General features: G+C 47.4%; 1 protein-coding gene across 1 annotated transcript in view; it reads left to right on the plus strand.

Moving 5' to 3' along the window:
• The first annotated feature begins 2,182 nt into the window (after positions 1-2,182).
• The window catches only part of Bend3 (BEN domain containing 3), a 33,659-nt gene continuing 26,515 nt past the window's right edge, over positions 2,183-9,326 (plus strand). Inside the window, exon 1 of the mRNA XM_005363585.2 lies at positions 2,183-2,645. The gene's annotated coding sequence lies outside the window, so the exon portion shown is untranslated. The remainder of the gene's footprint in view (positions 2,646-9,326) is intronic.

Raw genomic sequence — 9,326 nt, forward strand, 5'->3', positions numbered from 1 at the left:
GGCGCCCTCCCGGGCCTTTCCACGGCGCTCCGTGGTTCCCGCTGCCCGGCTGGAGGCGGGCCCAGCGGCGCCCTGGGTGTGCACCCCGGCTGGCGTGAGGCCTTCCTGGAGGGCGGCAGGGCCGGCCCCGGGCGCTCGCCCTCCTCGTGACTTCTCCCCCGCACCGATCGAGGAGGTTTCCCACGCGGACTTGGCTCTGCCTGCGATCGGAGCTGTGCGGGGCCGGGTTGTGGAAGGCCTTGGGTGCCGGCACGGGCGCGACAGAGTTCTGCGGGTTTTGGATTTTTGTTTGTTTTGTTTTTTTAAGTTTTCACCGGAGTAGAAGTTTGATCACTCAGTTGGCCCACTTGGGAGAATTTTGGAGGCGGAGGCCAGCCAAAGATGCTCAGAATTAGGGTTAAGTATTTGGGAGCCAGAAAACTTAACTTTTTAAAGTAACTACTTTTGAGTGTTTTCCTGCAAATAACACGTCACGAGTTAGAGGGTAGGGTGCCAGAAAGCTAAAGACTTCAGGAAACGGAGGCGAGTGGAGTTTTTGTGGCAAGCTTGCTATGTCCAAGATAGTAGACAGGGTTCTTGGTTGTCCTGGCCCACTTCCATTCCTTCAGTTTCTCTTTCTGTGACTATTCACCCTTAATTTTTAGGGTTTTTTTTTTTTTAAGAATTATATTTTCCGTTTATGTGTTTTTACTGCTTGTATGTATGTATGTGTGCACCACATGCACGTCTTGTATTCCCGGAGGTCAGAGGAGGGTGTTATCCCATGGATCTGGAGTTACAGATGGGGTCGGGAGCCGCCACATGGGTGCTGGGAACCCAACCCATGCAGCAAGTGCGGCCGGGCATTTGTAGAGCACACCTTTAATTCCAGCACTCGGGAAGCAGAGCTATGTGGATCTCTGCGTTCGAGACCGGCCTGGTCCACCAAAGCTACCAACCAACCAAACAAAAATAAGCGCTCTGAAACGCTGAACCATCTCTTCTGCCCCTAGTTTACAGTTTTATACCATTTACAGGACCTCGGCTTCCCTGAGTAGCTAGGATTTTGGCAGGAATTTTTTTCCTTTTTGAGACAAGTCTTGTGACCCATGCTGCCTCAAATTTCTGTAGACCTGGGTGATGAACTCCGGACTTTACTCCACTTGTTAAATTGAACCCAATTTTTGTGGTGCTCGATGGAAACCAGGGCCTCAGTTATTCCAGGCAAACACCCTACCAACTAAGCTACATCCCCAGCCCCCAAATTAGTATATTAAAATTAAAAAAATCTGATACCTATTGGTGGTGGTGCACACCTTTAATCCCAGCACTCCGGAGGCAGAGGCAGGTGGATGGATCTCTGTGAGTTGAGGCCAGCCTGATCTACAAGTTTCAGGGTAGCTAAGACTGTTACACAGAAAAACCCTGTCTCAGGGGTGGGGATTCAAACTTTTATATTCGAATTTTATATATTATATTTCTATCATACCAAATCAGGACTGGTAACTTTGGTAACATTATTAAATGTCCGAATGAACGGAGGACTTCTCTTGAAATGGAGTCGGGGAAAAGATGGGGTCAGAGCTGCCAGTTCCTGCTGGTTGGGTAGCTGACAAGCTCCTGGGCATTGAAATCAACAAGTAGCACCAGGACTTTAAAAATCTGTTAACTGACCAGTTAAGTGGCTCAGCAAGTAAAGGCACTTGTCGACAAACCTAAAAATAAATAAATAAATCTTATCAAAGTTCTTGCCAGTCTCGTTAATACCGGTCACCCATAATGGGTTTTACTAGAGATGTTTTTTTGTTTTCCTTTTTGCTTATTTTACTATTTGTATTTTAAAGACAGGGTCTCACTAAGTAACTTTGACAAGCCTGGAGCTTTGTTATTTAACCAGGCTGGCCTTGAACTGATGGAGATCCACCTGCCTAGTCCTCCCAAATGTTAGGATTAAAGGTGTGTTCCACCAGGCCTACCATTTTTGTTGTTGTTTGGTGGTCTTTTTGAAAGGGTATCTCGCAGCTCTGCTTGTTCTTGACCAGGCTGGCCTTGAACTCAGAGGTCTACCTGCCTCTGCCCCCCCAAGTGCTGGAAGTAGTGGTGTGCCCCGCCACTGCCTGGCTTTTGTTATCTCCCGAGACTCGGTCTCACTGCAAATCCTGCCTTTTTGTTTAGTTGTTTTGTTTTGCAAGACAAGGTTTCTCTGTGTCCCAGGCTGTCCTGGAACTTGCTTTGTAGACCAGGCTAGCCTCTTCTTCAGGCATTCACTGGTCTGATCGGTGTCAACCCCTCCCCCTACTTCCATGCCTGGACTGAAGGTGTGGGTCACCATGCCCAGTATCTCTCTGCCTTCCTAGGGCTGGGTTATATATGCTCACAATGCACCATGCCCATGTCAGATACGCCATCTCTTGAAGTTAGTTAACAGGAAAGCTTACTGTCCACACACATAAGATGAAAGAGCAGTTAGCACAAAAGGAAAGGTGCTGGCAAAATGTTACTTGGACTCAGCCCTGACAGAAGTTTGATTGGGTGAAAGTTTAAGATCTTGTTTGAGTGTTCTGTCTGCTGATTTTTAGAATTGCCTGAAAAAAATCCCTGAGTGACAGGAAGGCAACAGCAGGCTTTCCTGAACTGTAGTGGTACCAACGCTTCAAATATGTCAGGTAGGTTACATGAAGGTTGGTGGCCAACCAGCAATAATTTGTTCAAGGAATAATGATTTATTTAAGGGTTTTTTTTTTGTTATTGTTTTCTGGGGGGGTGGTGAGACCCTGCCATGGATGCCACTCTAATCAAACTATACCAATTACTGACAGACATAACTGGGCGTTGGTTTTTGAGCAGTTGAACTTTTCTGTTGTGTTTAGAGGGACATACTCATGCTATCTTTTCTAGCCCTTGGCTGGCCTGGAACTCGCTGTATAAACCAACTGCCTGGATCTTGTGCCATTTCTCCTATCACTGCTTCCTGAGTGCTGAGATTATGGAAGTGTGCTGAGACTGGGTTTCAGGTAGTCCCAGCTGGCCTCGAACCCACTATACAGCCAAATATAACCTTGAACTCTTGATCCACCTTAGCCTTCCAAATGCTGGGATGAGAGGCGTGAGTACCCTCACTTCTAGATGATAAAATACTTTAATATACATTTATGTGTGCTCATGCCCAGAAACTCTACGGTGCAGATGGGGAGGTCAGAGGACTGGTTACAGGAACGGCTCTCCACCATGTGGGTTTAGGTCATCAGGTGTGCTGGCAAGCACATCTCTCCTATCCTAGATAATAAATCCCCTTCCCCCAGAGTATATTGACAGAAACGAATATTTTTGATTTTTGTGAGTATCACCTTGTTTTCAGTCCTTTTCCAGAGCTGACAAGTGCCTCCCTTCCCTTCTTGAGATTCCAATATAGTATCTCTGAACATCATCTCTGCCCAAAGCTTGTGAGTTCTGGGCCAAGGCGCACACAGGCCAAGCCAAGAGTGCTGCGTTTTAGCACTCCGTCTCTAGTGTGTTAAGCAGGGCGCTGTGTTTTCTAGAGTGGTGCTTCGTGCATGGCATGTTAGTTAGAATTCTGTCTGAAAAGTGGTCTCTACAGGCTTGTCTTAGAACTGAAGTTACCCAGCAGTTCTTTGATGACAGCCGTCTCACTTGGTTTTATTTGGAGGAGAGAGTTGAGACAGAGTCTTGTCATGTAGCCCAGCTGGACAGGCCTGTGCCCCAGATCCTCTTTTTCAGGGTCTTTCTATGTTGGCCAGGCTGTATGAGAACCCATGGCTCTCCTGCCTCCGCTTACTCAGTGCTGGGATGACGGTCAGTGACCACCAGCCATCCCGGTCCACCAGCAGAGACCCTCTCTCTCTGTAGCCAAGCTGGTCTCGGACTCCTACTCCAGATATCCAGTCTAGCCATACTCTTAGGTTTTTTTTTTTTTTTGCCAATGGCTCTTTCTCCTTTGCCCATCTGATTTTGTCTGTCAGAGATCACTAAGCCAGCTGCACAGAGCACCCGTGTGCAAGGGCTGTTGGTTTGAGCATGGAGCTAGTAAAGCACTGGACCAAAGCTTGCCTGGAGCAGGCAGGCTGTGCCCAGAACACTAATTAGCTCATGTGCTCCCAAGGCAGGACACTTGAAAAAGTGGGCAGCACAAAGAAGACTCTGCCTCTGTCCCTTAGGAAAGTGAGGCCCCTTTGTCCAGCCCTAAAGTGGATGCTGGAGCATGCTGTCCTTCCCTCCATGAGCCAGCTTCTGGATGCCAGGTCTCAGGGCGAGTTCTCCTGAGGCTAAAGAGACCCTAAACAGAGCCTGTCAGAAAGATTTAAGTGGATCCAGAAAGCTCAGGGACCATCCAGGTTCCAGTGACCCTCAGGCATGTGGGCCGCAAGCAGGAGTGTGTGGCTTCCTTGTCTCCTGGAAGATGTGGTGTGCTGACTACAGCCTCAGGACAGGGCAGGGGCAGGGGCAGTTGCTCTGGTTTTCTAAGGACTGGTGTTTCTCAAACTGCATTTGCAGATGTGACTAAAAATAGAAGAGATTGCAAACACGTCCTGCAGATCCCATGGGTAGGACACTGCTGCCAAGAGTGCCGGTTCTGAGAGCGCAGAGGCTCTCGGCCGACCTGTGAACCCAGGACAAACCCCACGGGGGCAGATGGCATGGGAACCGGCTCCCAGTCGGGGAAGACATTGCATTTCATTTCGTTCCAGCTTGTTTCCTTCGTTTGGGAGAAAATTAATAAACTCTGTGAAACTTTAAGACGTTCGTTTTAACTTTGCAGTTCTTTTAAGAAAAGAGAAAGCATTATCACTAAAGGCTGTAAAGTGTGGTACGTGCTCTTTAAATCAGTCCTGCAGAACTGGAAGCAAGAGAATCAAGAGTTGAGAACAGTTGGGCTACGTAATGAGATTGTCTTAAAACATGACGGTTTTATGTGTGGAGGTCAGGATAACTTTCGAGGAGTTGGTCCTCTCTCTTCATCATGAGGGTCTTGTGACTTGAACTCAATTTGGATGCTAAGCATCTTTACCCCCAGAGCAATCTCACTGGCCTTTCACTTTTTAAGGCATTGTATTGAGTGCAGTATGCCAGGCACTCTCTCATTTGTTTACTGAGACGGGGTCTCGCTGTGTATTCTTGTATGGCCTCTGACTCAAAACAGCTCTGCTCTGCACCCCTGCCATGCCCTTTATACTTGTTATACTTTGTACAGTTCTGAGGTGAGGTAGGTAGGTGTGTTCAGTTTCACAGAAGAGAGGATTAAGTGTTAGGCAGGTGAGCAACTGTTTGGGTATTAAATGTTCTAACAGGGCTGAAGAGATGGCTCAGCAGTCAAGAGTGATAATGGCTCTCGTAGAGGACCCAGGTGTGGCACCACACAGCTGCCTGTAACTTCAATTTGGGACTTCTGACCTCAAACTGCTGAGCCGATTTGCCAGCAAATTCTGTTGTCTTTTTTGAGTCAGGGTCTTGACTGTGTGTAGCTCTGGCTGGCTTTGCACTCAAAGAGATCCCCCTGTCTCTGCTTCCCTACTGCTGGGACTAAAGGCGTATACCACCATACCTGGCCAGATCTCATTTTCTTATGGGCAGATTCACCGCTCTCCTTGGTCATCTGAGGACTCCTGGCTGGTTGACAAGTTGAGGCATCTGAGCCTATTGGATTAGGGACTGTGACCACCAGGCTTCCGTTCAGTCCCCCGGGAATGCTGGAGTGAGTCTGTCAACCCGGAAGTCTCTCCAGCCCTTCTTAACTCCTAGTCTGTGACATCCTCCCAACTGAGGTCCAGAGGGTGGCCCTTTCCTCTCCATTTACACAGCAGGGATTGGTGTGGGGATTGTGTGTAAAACCCTTGGAATGTGAAGCCAGCTACACAAACACTGCTTGCTGCTCGGGTTCTGATTTGTAGCAGAGCGCTGTCATGAAGCCAGTTCTTACAGTGTGGCAGCTGTGATAGGGTGGAAGGAAGCTTCTCTAGTTATCATTAAGCCTTTCAAATCCTTGAGTTTGTTTTAGTAATATCATCTTTAAAATGATTGGAGCACATTCTCGCTGCTTTGCCTTTTGTGTGTGAGGGACTATCAAGCCACATTCACAGGTAACTGGGTTCCAGTTACTTCCTGTCAGGGTAACCCATCTGGTAGTGAGTGCGTACATAGCTCGACGTCTGGAAACAGACCTTGAGGTGAGGAGGAGGATTCGTGTCTGGTTGACCTGAGGTAAGGACAGCTCAGTCAGCCCTTGACCTGCACTGTAGCCTACTGGCAGCCTTTGTGACAGTTTCTGATTTAATGGGGCGGAACCTGGATTCAGCTGGCTGGGATTGAACCTTTTTAAGTTTTACAAAGCCCCCAAGTTCTTCCCACTTCTGGGCCTGCTTCTTGTCCTGTGTGACTGGCAGACAGGGTCTCATCTGTCCTTTTTTGGCAGACAGTCTTCAGATAAAGTATGGGTGCTGTGATGCCCCCTTGGCAGCACTGGAAAATGTCCTTTGGGTACCTGGTGACCAACTAGGAAACAGACAATGGTCCTGCAAGGGCAGAGGATTCCCACATGAAGTGTCCCTGCTTTGCGTCATCTCGCATCCTGTTTCTTAAGGACCGTTTCCCTAGTCAGATTCCTGCATAGCTTTCTCCTTGCTCACGTTTTGCTTAGGTCCCACCTCACCTTCTTCCAGGTGCTCAGCTCCCAGGGAGGTCCAAAGAAAGGAGCACACACACCTAACGGTTCCATCACTCCGAAAATACCCAGCAATAAGAGGTTTTCACCCCAGGGAACTGCTCACTTCATCCAAGCATATCCAGCCTTTTGATATTGTGACATGATATTAACAAAATTTATGAAGTTCATGATGAAAACAGGCACAATCAAGTTACAAAAAATATATTCAGGAGCTGGAGAGATGGCTTAGCGGTTAAGAGCACTGGCTGTTCTTCCAGAGTTCCTGAGTTCAATTCCCAGCAACCACATGGTGACTCACAACCGTCTGTAATGAGATGTCTGGCCTGCAGGCAGACATACAGGCAAAACATTGTATATATGAATTAATCTTTAGGAAAAAAAATCAGATATCTTAAGTTTGCAAATTATTTTGTTGAGTCACATTCACATTGTGACCCATTGGCCACAAGCTGGATGTCTCTGCTGAACTATTTCCTCATCCAGCTCCCAACCCTGTGAAGGACTAGCTGGGCTCTGGCCTACCTACATCCAGCAGGCTTGTTCCTCTCCAGAAATTTAGCTCATTTTGAACAGTGTAGTGAGAAGGGGTGGCTCTCGCCTTTAATCCTAGCACTGAGGAGAGCCAGATCTCTAAGACTTTGGTGGTCAACATAATTCCAGGCCAACCAGGGCTGTGTCTTGAGATCCCGTCTCAAAAACAAAACAAAACAAAAAGAGCGCCCAAACAATAACTTTATGTATCAAAGAGTTTCATACTTACTGTAGGATGTTGAAAAGTAGAGGACCAATCTGAAGAATCACCCATAATCCCGCTAATTGGAGGTAATGAGCATTTTGTCATATTTCCCTCCAGCTGCTTTATGGCCTTTTAAAATTACGTAGTTGGGTTATCCCCAGTGAACTTTGAAGTCTCTTTCTATTAATTGGGTAGCTTTATAATGAACAATTGATTTTGAATTCTACACATAATTTAATGCCCATCTCTTCCTGCCAATTTCAGATTGGACGTCTTCTGTTTAGGAAACGTGTAGACCTTGACTTCCTCGCTTTGTACGATGGAAAAAACAACAGTGATCAAAGGCCACTCGGTCGGGGCACATTTGTTCTCTTTCGTGTCCTGCTCAGCTTTCAGTACGGTTTGCCTATGATTAGCAGGCTGGTGGGGCTCTTAGCCCAGCATCTTCACAGCCAGAGCTCTCTGGGGCACTGAGCAGATGGACTGAAGGGAAAGCAGACGTGTGTGTGTGTGTGTGTATGTGTGTGTGTGTGCGCGTGCGCGCGCGTGTGCGTGCGCGTGTGTGCGTCCATGTGTGCATGCTCACCCCTCCTGCCAGTTCTCTGCTTGTGACCTTTGCTTTGTTAGCCTGTGTAGGGCTCAGAGATTTCAAGTGTTTGAGGCCCTGTGACTGATAGAAATGTCTAGTCCAAGGTCTTTAGAGCGCCAGTGTAATAGAAAAGATTGTCACATCTCAATGGACACTGACAGTAAAGTAACTTCTAGTGGATTTCCCCGCTTTTAGTAGTAGTTTTGCTAATACTCTCTCCTCTGAAAGAAAAAGATCTCATGGGCTGTGTTAAAGAGTTTGCTGATGCCTAGACAGTGTTGGTGCACACCTTTTTTTTTCTCCCTTCAAGATGGGTTTTCTGTGTAGCTTTGGAGCCCGTTCTGGTACTCACTCAGTAGCCCAAGCTGGCCTCAAACTCATAGAGATCTACCTACGTCTTCCTCCCAAGTGCGACCACCACCCGGCTTGGCGGCTTGGCTCATGCCTTTAAATCCAGGACTTGGAAGGCAGAGCAGGTGGATCTCTGTGAGTTTGAAGCCAACCTGGTCGATAAAGTGAGTTCCAGGACAATCAGAGCCTGTCAAAAGTTTGCTGATGGCCAATGCTTAAAGGTATTTTTTGCTATCAAGCTTGACCATCTGAGTTCTATTTCGGGGACCCACATGGTGAAAGAGAATCAGTTGCCCCAAGTTGAACTCTGACCCTCCACATATACACAGTGTGTGTGTGTGTGTGTGTGTGTGTGTGTGTGTGTGTATGAAAAAAAATCATTTGCAGTTGGTTGTGGTGACATACCATACCTCTAATCTTTGTCTCAGCCTTTGAGAGTTATAGTTAATCCCAGTCTCAAATAAATAAGATACTTGGTCACGGTAGTGAAGAGGTTATGATCATGAAGAAGTCAAGGCAGAAGGAATATCCCAAAATCAAGGCCAGGCTCGACCTCATAGCAAATTTTAGGTCAGTCTAGGGTACAGAGTAAGATTTTGTTTCAAAGAAAAAAGAAAGAGAAAGAAAGAAAGCAGGTGGGGTTGGGGGACTGCATGTGTTGACCCAAACCCGAAGTCCCAGAATTTGGGAAACTGATTATCCTAGTGACCGCTGCTGTGCTGAACCACCTTGACCGGGTCAAAGGTTTTGTTTGGTTTATACTTCCACGCTGTAGTCCATTGAAGGAAGTCAGGGAAGGACCCTGGAGGCAGGAGTGGTTGCAGAGGCCCTGGATGGGTGCTGCTTACTGCTTGTTCCCCTGGGCATGCTCTGCCTGCTTTCTTAGAGAAACTAGGACAGGCTGCCTAGGGATAGCACCACCTACTACGTGGGCTGAACCCTCTCCGGTCAGTTACTAATTAAAAAAAAATGCCCCACCGCTTGATCTTACT

Source organism: Microtus ochrogaster, linkage group LG9, assembly GCF_000317375.1.
Source record: "Microtus ochrogaster isolate Prairie Vole_2 linkage group LG9, MicOch1.0, whole genome shotgun sequence".
NCBI classification, from domain to species: Eukaryota; Metazoa; Chordata; class Mammalia; order Rodentia; family Cricetidae; genus Microtus; species Microtus ochrogaster.